This window comes from Mus caroli, chromosome 8 (assembly GCF_900094665.2).
Source record: "Mus caroli chromosome 8, CAROLI_EIJ_v1.1, whole genome shotgun sequence".
NCBI classification, from domain to species: Eukaryota; Metazoa; Chordata; class Mammalia; order Rodentia; family Muridae; genus Mus; species Mus caroli.
The window spans coordinates 71,401,833-71,413,461 of NC_034577.1; the positions used below are offsets into that span (position 1 = coordinate 71,401,833).

The window sequence follows — 11,629 nt, forward strand, 5'->3', positions numbered from 1 at the left end:
TGCAGTTTTTATCACAATTGCTCTGTAGTACAGCTTTAGGTCAGGCATGGTGATTCCACCAGAGGCTCTTTTATCATTGAGAAGAGTTTTTGCTATCCTAGTTTTTTTGTTATTCCAGATGATACAATTTATTTTTAATCTTTATATTTTTTCTTTTTGCTGAAAGTAGATTTTTTTCTCATATTTTTTCTCTCCTGATTATGGTTTCCCTTCCTTCTACTACTCCCAGTTCCTTCTGCCCTCCTCTCCCATTTGGATCTGCACTCGTTCAGTTTCTTATTAGAAAGCTAACAGGCTTCTAGGGAATGATAGTGCAATATAATAAGATAAAACAAAAACTATCACATCAGAGTTGGACAGGACCAATAAACAGAAGGAAAAGTGCGCAACAGAAGGAACAAGATTCACAGACTCACTCATTCACACAATCACGAATCTCATAAGAACTCTAAACTGGAAGCCATAGTATAAACACAGAGGACCTAGTGTAGACCAATGCAGACCCAGTGCATGCTGCTTCAGTCTCTGTGAGTTCATCTGAGCTGTGCTTATGTTGATATAGGGGGGCTTGTTTACTTGGTGTCCTCCATCCCCTCTGACTCTTATGATCTTTCTGTCTCCTCTTCTGTGGGGTTCCCTAAGCTCTGAGAGAAGAGATTTGATAGAGACACACCATTTAAGAAGTCATGACAAAAACTTTGTTAAGGTAGAAGAAAGTTGAATAGATATGTCTAAGAGAAAAGAGTAGAGAAGTTGAAGATGTAGGCAGAGGAAGAACTACTAATAGAACAGAGGCAGGCAAGCACAGAGAATAGTTTGGCAAACTGACACAAGCTTAAAGGGTCATTCTGTTGAGTGTTTGGGGAACCAGAATGCAGATAGAAATGTAGACATTTAGCTCATGAAGTTTCAGAAAAGAGCAATGATTCTGTTGAACACTTGGTCACAGACCATTCCTGACAGAACCTGGCTGCCTTCTGCTCATGTCCTGAAAATTTGAGACTAAATTAAAAATAATGACTAAGTTCTTTGCCAAATGAAATTTCGAGACAACAGAGCATCCAGGCAGTGGCATGGTTGGCTCTCACTGCATTTAGTCAGCTCTACATTGAGAGGAGCAGAAAGATATGAAAAATGGGTAGTTTGGTAAGGGAAGGAGTATAAGCAAGTATAACACGAAGGCAAGACAATCAGAAAAAGGGGCTATTCTTGAACACATTGGCTCCATTAAAGAGAAAACCTGTGTTCTTCACTAGACAGGAAAAGTCCCCTGAGGGCAAGACCTGATTTTCAAAGGCTCTTGTGAAGTGAAAATTCATCTAAAAGCAAAGAGCCTGAGTTAAGAATGTCAATAGAATGGTTTCCCAGGTCAAAACAACTGTCTGGGGAAGCATTTTCTCAAGGTCAGCCACCATGGCTTACAGAAGTCATACATTGTACAGAAGTACAACATGGCTAGAGCTCTTGAGCTGGCAACAGCTCTTCCATGGCTTACAGCAGCATCTGGGATGTCCAAGACTGAGAACCCGTCGTCTCTGTCCTCAGTGAGACAATATCTTTCTGTGGGTCATCTCTCCCACCCCTTTATTTCCTCACATGCGGCACCCCACAATGCATGTCCTTTAGGGTCTGGGTTACCTCAGGATGATATTTTCTAGTTTCATCCATTTACCTGTGAAATTAATGATATTTTGGTTTTAATGGCTGAGTAGTATTCCATTATGTAGTTATACCACATTTTCTGTGTCCATTTTTAAATTCAGAAACATTTAGGTTGTTTCTAGTTTCTGGCTATTACAAAAAAGGCTGCATTTAACATTGTTGAGCAAGTGTCCTTGTAGAATGGTGGAGCATCTTATAGGCATATGCCCAAGAGTAGTATAGCAGGGTCTTGAGGTAGAAATATTCCCAGTCTTCTGAGAAATTGCCAAATTGATTTGTAGAGTGCTTGTACAAGTTTGCACTCCCACCAGCAGGGGAGCCGTGCTCTCTTGCTCCACAATATAGCCAGCATGTGCTGTCCTTTGAATTTTTGATCTTAGCCGTTCTGATGGGTGTAATGTGGAATTTCAGAGTTGTTTTGATTTGCATTTCCTTGATGACTTAAGGGCACTGAACATTTCTTTAGGTGCTTCTCAGCCGCTCGGAATCCCTGTTGAGAATTTTCTGTTTAGCTATGTACCACATTTTTAAATTGGGTTATTTGGATTGTCAGTGTCTAGCTTCTTGAGCTCCTTATATATTTTGAATATTAGCCTTCTGTTGGATGTAGTATTGGTGAAGATCTTTCCCAATCTGTAGTCTGTTATTTTGTTCTAATGATAACGTCCTTTGACTGACAGAAGTTTTCCTGTTTGATGAAGTCCCATTTATTAATTTGTGACCTTAGTGCTTGAGCCATTGGTGTTCTGTTCAGGAAGGTGTGTCTTATACCAACAAGTTCAAGACTATTCCTCACTTTCTGTTCTATTAGATTAAGTATGTCTGTTTTTATGTTGCGGTCTTTGATTCATTGAGTTTTGTGCAGGGTGATAAATATAAGTAAATTTGCATTCTTCTACATGCAGACATTCAGTCATATCAGCATCATTTGTTGAAGAGGCTCTCCCTTTTCCATTTTATGGTTTGGCTTCTTTGTCAAAAATCAAGTGTCCATAGGTTATGGGTTTATTCCTGGGTCTTTGATTTTATTCCACTTATCCACCTGTCTGTATCAATACCATGCACTTTTTTTTTTTTTTTTTGNTTTTTCGAGACAGGGTTTCTCTGTATAGCCTTGGCTGTCCTGGAACTCACTTTGTAGACCAGGCTGGCCTCGAACTCAGAAATCCGCCTGCCTCTGCCTCCTGAGTGCTGGGATTAAAGGCGTGTGCCACCATGCCCAGCTGCAGTTTTTCTTACTATTGCTCTGTAGTACAGCTTGGTGTCAGGAATAGTGATACCTCCAAAAGTTCTTTTATTATTCAGGATCATTTTAACTATCCTGGGTTTTTTGGTTTTCCTTATAAAGTATAGGATCATTATTTCAAGATCTTGAAGAATTGTATTGGAATTTTGATTGGAATTGCATTGAACCTGTAGTTTGCTTTTGGTGAGATGGTCATTTTCAATATGTTAATCCTACTGATCCACAAGCAAGGGAGATCTTCCCCCCTTCTGATATATCCCTCAGTTTCTTCAGAGACTTTAAGTTCTTGTCATATGGTCTTTCACTTACTTGGTTAGAGTTATATTTTATGTTATTTGTGACTATTGTGACACTTGTGTAGAGGAGGGCTACTGATTTCTTTGTGTTAATTTTGTATCCAGTCATTTTGCTGAAGGTGTTTATCAACTGTAGGAGTTCTCTGATAGAATTTTTGGGGTCACTTATGTATACTATCTTATCATCTGCAAATAAGAGATACTTAGACTTATTCCTTTGAAATTTGTATCCCCTTGATCTCCTTTAGTTGTCTTATTGTTCTAGCTAGCACTTTGAGGACTATATTGAATAGATAGGGGGAGAGTGGGCATCCTTGTCTTGTTCCCGATTTTAGTGGACATGCTTTAAGTTCTCTCCATTTAATTTGATGTTGGCTATTGGCTTGCTGTATATTGCTTTTATTGTGTTTAGGTATGCCCCTTGTATTCTGCTCTAAGACTCTTCTCTTTCTTTCTTTCTTTCTTTCTTTCTTTCTTTCTTTCTTTCTTTCTTTCTTTCTTTCTTTCTTTCTTTCTCTCTTTTTCTTTTTGTCAGGGTTGCCACCACATGCACTTTATTGAATCCACTGTGGACAGATATGTGAAGGTGACATTTGCATATGCATAGGGTAAAAAGTTCATGGCTTCAGCCTAGGGGGAGGACCAGATGTGGACGGTGGAACACAGGGCAGCTAGAATCCAGAATGCGGCATTCTTTGTGAAAATGATTGAAAGACCACCACAGAGGTGGTAGAGAAAATAATGAGGCAGATAATGACCATAAGGATGCTGAAGATCAGGGAGCTGATATTCAGGCACTTGGCAGTGGAGGCGTAGGCCTGGGCTCCAATCACATCACCCACCATCTTCCTGTCCCTGGACTTCACAGAGTAGGCATAGACAATGAAGCCCAGGCAGCAGGTGTTGAAGAAGAGTGAACGGGGACCAGACCACATGGTCAGGCACCGACACCTCTCTGGGCATGTTGATCCTGGTGGTCCTCACAACAACTGAGTTGTTGTTCCCCCAGCTCAGCCACCCCATACTCCTCTTTGATTGTCTCATAGCTTGGAGGAAGTCCAGCATTGGTGGGCAAGAAGGCTTGAGAATTGTGGCTTATGGTACTGACTCTGGAACAATCGCCCCGTCTGGAGGATGGCTGCTACTATTCTGGTTCTGTAGACCCGCCCTTTCTCTAGCCTGTCTAAGACTCTTAACATGAGGGCTGTTGGATTTTGTGAAATGCTTTTTCAGTATCTAGTGAGATGATCATGTGGTTTTTTTTCTTTCAGTTTGTTTCTATCGTGGATTATGTTGATGGATTTTTTTTTTTTTTTTTTTTGTACGTTGAACCACTCCTGCATTCCTTGGATGAAGCCTACATGATTATGGTAGATGGTGTTTTTGATGTGTTCTTGGACTTGGTTTGTAAGTATTTTATCGAGTATTTTTGCATCAATGTTCATAAGAGAAATTGACCTGAAATTCCCTTTGTTGAGTCTTTGTGTGATTTAGGTACCAGGATCACCATGACCTCATAGAATGAGTTTAGCAGTGTTCCTTCTGTTTCTATTTCATGGAATTGTTTGGGGAATATTGACACTAACTTCTCTAGTCTGGTAGACTTTGGCACTAAATTGATGTAGCCCAGGTCTTTTTATGGTTGGGAGACTTTTAATGACACTTCTATTTCCTTAAGATTTTTAGGACTATTCAGATAGTTTACCTGATCCTGATTTAATTTCGGTAATTGGTATCTGTATAGAAAATTATCCATTTCATTAAGATTTTTCAAAATTATGGAGTACAGGCTTTTGAAGTAAGACCTAATGATTCTTTGGATTTCCTCAGTGTCTGTTGTTATGTCTCCCTTTTCATTTCCGATTTTGTTAATTTGGGTACTTTCTCTCTGCCTTTTAGTTAATTTTGCTACTGGTTTGTCTATTTTTTTTTTTCAGAGTTCCAGCTCCTGGTTTCATTGATTCTTTGTATTGTCCTCTTTGTTTCTAATTGGTTGACTTCAGCCCTGAGTTTGATTACCTCCATCTACTCCTCCTAGATGTGTTTGCTCCTTCCTCCCGCTGCTCCTACAGAGACTTCAGGTGCACTTTTAGTTCCTTGGTATGAGAACTCTCCAATTTCTTTATGAAGGCACTTAGTGTTATGAACTTTCCTCTTAACACTGTTTTCATAGTGTGCCATAAGTTTGGATATGTTGTGTTCTTCTTTTTATTGAATTCTAGAAAATCTTTAATTTCTTTATTTCTTCCCTGATCCAGTGATCATTGTGTAGAGAGTTGTTCAGTTCAGTAGAGAGTTTTTAGGGTTTCTGTTGTTTCTGTTGTTGAAGTGCAGCTTTAATCTATGGTGATCTGATAAGATGCTTGGAGTTATTTCAATATTTTTGTATCTGCAGAGGTTTGCTGATTATATGGTCAATTTTGCAGAAGGTTGTGTGAGGTGCTGAGAAGGTATATTTGTCTGTGTTTGGGTGAAATGTTCTATAGTTATGGTAGGTTTATTTGAATCATAACCTCTGTTAGTGTCATTATTTGTGTTTCATTGACCTGTCCATTGGTGAGAGTGGAGTTCTGAGGTCTCTTACTATTAATGTGTGGGGTTTGATGTATGATTTAAGCTTTAGTAGTGTTTCTTTTATGAATGTGTGTGCCTTGGCATTTGGGGCTCAGAATTGAGATGTTCTCTTGGTGAATTTTCCGTTTGATGAGTATGAAGTGTTCTTCCCTGTCTCTTTTGACTACTTTTAGTAGAAAGTCTATTTTATTAGATATTAGAATAGCTACTCCAGCTTGTTTCTTGGGTCCATCTGCTTGAAAAACCTTTTTCTTGCCCAACATATCTTTGTTACTGAGATGTGTTTCTTGTATACAGCAGAATGATGGATTCTATTTACATATCCATTCTGTTAGTCTGTATCTTTTTACTGCAGAGTTGAGTTTATGGATGTTCAGAGATATTAATGAGCAATGATTATTACTTCCAGTTGTTTAGATGTTGGTGTGTGTGTGTGTTTCTTGTCTATTGGTTTTAATGTGTTTCTCTTTTATTGTGTTTTAATTATTATTTTTGTTTGTTTGTTTTCTTGAATGTGGTTAGCTTTATTGAGTTGGAGTTTTCCTTCTAGTATTTCCTTCTAGTTTGATTTTTTTTTAAATGGAATATCTCTGTTTTGCCATCTATGTTGATTCAATGTTTTGCTGGGTATAGTAGTCTGTAATGACATTCGCGGTGTCTTAGGGTCTTCAAGACCTCTTCCCAGGCCCTTCTAGCTTTTAGAGTCTAAGATGAGAAATCGAGTGTAATGCTAATAGGTCTGCCTGTATATATTACTTATTGTTTCTCCCTCACTGCTTTTAGTTTTTTCTTTGTTCTGTATGTTTAGTGTTTTTATTATTGTGTGATGAGAGGATTTTCTTTTCTGGTCAAATCTGTTTGGTGTTCCATGAACTTCTTGTACCTTTATAGCCATCTCTTTCTTTAGCTTAGGGAAATTTTCTTCTATGATTTTGTTGAAGATGTTTTCTGGACCTTTGAGCTAGGGATCTTTCTCCTCCTCCTCCTTCTCCTCCCCCTCCTCCTCCCCTCCCCCTCCTCCTCCTCCTCCTCTTCTTCTATTCCTCTTATTCTTAGGTTTGGTCTTTTCATAGTGTCCCAAATTTCCTGAATGCTTTGTCTCATGGACTTTTTAGATTTTGCATTTTCTTTGACTGATATATCTATTTCTTCTATTGTATCTTCTGTACCTGGGATTCTCTCTTCCATCTCCTGTATTCTGTTGGTGATGCTTGCATCGGTTGTTCCTGTTCTCTTTCCTAGGTTTTCCATCTCCAGGATTGCCTCAGTTTTTTTTTTTCTTTATTGCTTCCATTTCCCTTTTAAGTTCTTGTACAGTTTTATTCATATCCTTCACCTGTTTTTTTTTCTTTTTTTTTGTATTTTCCTGTGTGTCTTTATATTATTTGCTTCCTATTTTAATGCCTCTACCTGTATTTACTTAAGGGATTTATTCATGTCCTCTTTAAAGGCCTCTAACATCTTTATAAGATTTGATTTAAGATTATCTTCTTGTGCTTCAGTTTCATTAGGATATCCAGGGTTTGTTGTAGCAAGATAGCTGGGCTTTGGTGATATCATATTGACCTGGATCTTGTTGACTGTGTTCTTAAGCCATCCTTCAGGCATCAGGCATCTGGTTTTTCTTGGTGTTCGCTGGATAATTCTTTTGGCAGCAGGATTTCTCTGGAAGTTGGGGGGGGAGACACATGAACTAGACAATGGGTATCAGTGTACCCTATGCTGTTGGCTGTGCCTCACTGATGGACACTACTCTGCAGGCTGTGTCCCAGTCCCACCCAGCTAGTGTGGTGGGTAGATTCTAACCAGGATGGGCGGTCAGGCAGGATTCCAAGCTGATTAGTTTTGGGTCCCCCCAAAGGTTTTTAGGAAAAGGCAGGATGCTCCTGGGGTCCTTCAAGGCTCTTCGAGATTGAGAAGCAAGGCCAGAGTGAAACACTGGTGCTCAGGGGACATTTGTGCCACTCACCTCTGCAAGTGGTCCTGCCTTTCTAGTCTTCTATTCCTTCCTCTTGAAATGGGAACTGGTAAGGATGTTTAATCTGTACCACTGTATGGTAGAAGTATGCAACTTAAAAATAGAAATAAAGCAGGCTCATCATGAAGAGATTACCTTGACTTGCAGAGGAAGTTTAGACTTTGAGAAGCCTTTGAACTGCTAAGATGTTGGGGGCTCTGAAACAGCTGAACTTAAATACATTTTGCATTATGAAACATCCATGAAGAACTAAAGTGGAATGCTGCAGTGAAGAGTCATATGGTTGAGGTGTGAAGTTGAAAAGGGGTGTCATGGTTAAATGTTTGTCAACTTGGCCAGATTTAAAATCACCTAGAAGACATGCTTATGGGTGTGTTCATGAGGATGCTCATGAAGAGCTTTGACTAAAGAGGAAAAATTCACCTTGAACAGACACATTGTCATTCAATCTCTGAGCTTCCAGACTAAATTAAAAGAGGAAAAGAAGCCAAGGCATTCACCTCTCTGCTTCCTGACCATAGTGCAATGTGATGGCCAATGACCCTCCTACACTCATGCCTTCCTGCTGACTGAGTTAAAACAAGTTCTCTATCCTTAAGTTGCTAGGCATTATGACCCAGCAATGAGGAAGGTTCATAGTGGTAAAGGGAGACAAAAGCCTTGTGTTCCCTATACTGTAGAGCTTATCTTTGAAGACTTTATAATGCTTCTATATATGTCTAGTCATGGTTTTCTTTGATAGTATCCAGTGAAGTAGAACACAAAACTAAAGTATGGAGTGTACAACAGCTGCCCATGAAGATGAAGCAGCCATCAGCCTGCTAGCTCAGTCTAGACTGCCCCAGAGCTCTTTCCCCTTGAAACCTGGGGAAACTTGGATGCTGACTAATGCACAGTGAAATTAATGTGGGAGAAGAGGGAATGAAAGCCTGCAGTCACTGGGAGCTCCATGGGGAGCAGGGCAAATTGAGCTGAGTTTCCTTTGGCTTCTGATCTGACGCTTGTGCAGAGAAGGCTTTTCGAGGAAATGAGAAAAATGCCAAGAAGGGGTGTGTGCTACTTGTGGGGCAGATAAACCTCTGAGTATGGAGTGCCTCTCTAAATGATCAATCCACAGGAGTAGACCTCAGTATGCAACCAGAGCCTGATTATCACTTTAAAAAATTAACATAGTATATTTATTTTGTACCAGCCACATGTTGGCCTCCATCTTTCCACAGTCCACATTTGCTAGAAATGAGGCCAGCACTTATGGAAATGAGTCCAAGCAAATCCTGATCCTTATGCTTTAACATACACGGAGATATTCAGATTGTTGTAGTGTGGTGAAAAGAGAAATCAGGCATTTCTCTGATCTTTCACATGTCTAAGCCAATGACTTTCACTGGGCTGTTGCTATTTGCGTTAATGGAATGGAAGTAAGATAAATAGAAGTTTTGTTCTCTGGATCCATGTTACTTGCTTAGTTCTCCAAATTCTAAGCTGGAGGAATATGGGCCCAGTTGCTAGATTTCAGGAACCAGAACTTAAGGGGACTACATGATTTTTATAGTACCATTACTCCAACTTTGGTGTGTTGTTGCAACTCTTGGGAATATTTATTTTACAGTGTGTGTCTGTGTGTGTGTGTGTGTGTGTGTGTGTGTGTGTGTGTGTGTGTGTGTCTGTGTGTGTGATGTGTGTATGGTATATGTGCAGGTGTGGGGGGCATGCATACCTCTGCACAAGCACAGATGCCAGAGGAAGACTTCAGATGTATTTTTATAATTTTCGATCTTACTCTCTCAAGTCAGGGTTGTTCAATGAACAAAGCTGGCAGCCAGCAAGCCCCAATGAATCTTCTATTTCCATCTACCCTAAAAGTTCCTGGGACTGAATGAATATATATTTCCATGTCTTGCATTTTAATTGGGTGCTGGGGACTCAAACTCAGGTCCTGGTGCTTGCTAGCAAATGCTCTTACACACCGAGCCATCTTTTTAGCCCTCTCCCAAGACTTACCAAGAAGCAGAATGTGTGTGTTTGAGAACAGGGCTAAGAGTCCATATTTCTAACAAGCTCCAAGATGAAGCTGGCATAAATGGTACTTTGTGTAGCAAGGTCCTAAAATACTTAGAAATTGTGTGGATAACTTGCAGGAAATCTGAAATTATGTGACTCAGTAGAGGTAGTGTCAGAAAAGAAATGATGGGCAACAGTAAGCTGGCAATGTTTCTCTTGTCCTCTGAGAAGACTCAGCTTTCAAGACGATTGTTAAGTCTTCACATGGAGACAAACCCACTTAGCTTTCTCTGTAGTGAGCTCAAGGCCATTAGGAGTCAAAATATATACCCCCAAATAGAGAGATACTTGTTTCAAGGTTGACTAGACTGGATCAAAGCTTCCTTCAGAATGCATGGGAGTTTGTTTGCTTTTAAAAATAGCTTTGTTTGTTTTTTTGTTTGTTTGTTTGTTTTTGGCAGACTCTTATTGTATAGCCCTGGCTGTCCTGGAACTTTCTCTATAGACCAGGCAGGCCTTGGACTCACAGAGGGCCACCTACCCTGCACCACTATACCTGGTCATTAAAAATAGCTTTTCTTATGAAAAGATTGAACAGTCTTTTGAGAAGGGAAAACCTTTTGTTTTTAAATGAGATCTCTCACTTCTGATTTGGTGACAATTTCCCTGAAATTTATTAAAGTACTTGTGAATTTAGCAGTCCAAGAAGATGAGGTAAACTCCCATTTCTCTTTTTAAAAACCAGAACCAAATCACCAGAACCATACCACTAGAACTGTACCACCTGAACCATACCACCAAGGATAGGTAATTTTTTTCCCCCAGTTTGAGCAGTGGGACTGCCTATTACAGGGAAGACCACTCCTTTGTCAGAGGTATCTTAGAAATAAGATGTGGGAGCTTCTAGGGGGAGAGTCTATGATCTGAGAGAGAGAGAGAGAGAGAGAGAGAGAGAGAGAGAGAGAGAGAGAACTACAGAAGACAAGTTCAACCTTCCAAGTCACCCTGTAATCAGCCTGAGATTACAATCTCAAACATCAAGAGAGGAGTGGCGTGAACAAAGCTATCTCCTGACTTAGTTCTAGTGACTTTTCCTGTTAGGATCTCTTACTAGGTGCAAGCATTCATCTTAAGTTTTTTTTTAAACTATTTATCACTTATTTATTTAATGTTTGTTCATTTGCATATACGTCTGTATGTCACATGTGTGCCGGGTGTCCACGTAAGCCAGAAGATGGTGTCATTCTCCCTGAAGAGAGACAAATCCCTTGGATCTGGAGTTAACAGCTGATTGTGAACTTCCAAGTGGGTAGTGAGACTTGAACCTGGGTCCTCTGGAAGACCAGCCAGGGCTTTTAATCACCAAGCTATCTTTCCAGCCTTCCTTTATTTTATTTTTTTCAAATTAACATATGATCATGATTTAATCTTAACTGGAGAATATTTAAAGTGGAAAGCGAAATTGTCCGTCTTTACTTTTTTACTTCCCCCTTCTGTCTTTCACCCTATCTATCAGATTATCACTTACTTAAAAAATATTTTTGCCCCTGGTTGTCTTCATCTGTCTTTCTATATAGCGATTTCTTGCTTTGTTATTAGTGTGTTTTTAATTTTTATGTTAGCTTTCAAAATCATTTTGGTTGCTTCCCTCTGCTCCTCCCAGCACCTCCTTATGTATGCCACCCGAGTCACCATTGTGCCTTCCTGTTGCGGCCCGCCCGCGGTCCACAACACGAACGGTTCACTGAGAATGGCAGTTCCCTGCAAAGAGAGGAATCTAGTCGGGGCGGAAGAAACAATGGAGTCAAAACAACATTCTGATCAAGACTCAATTTAATATTTCCAGACACTCAGTTTATAAAGGAAGGGGGA

The 11,629-nt window shown here is 39.9% G+C and overlaps 1 pseudogene; it reads right to left on the reverse strand.

Annotated features, from left to right (window-relative positions):
• Positions 1–3,875: 3,875 nt before the first annotated feature.
• The window catches only part of LOC110300862, a 24,491-nt pseudogene continuing 16,737 nt past the window's right edge, over positions 3,876–11,629 (reverse strand).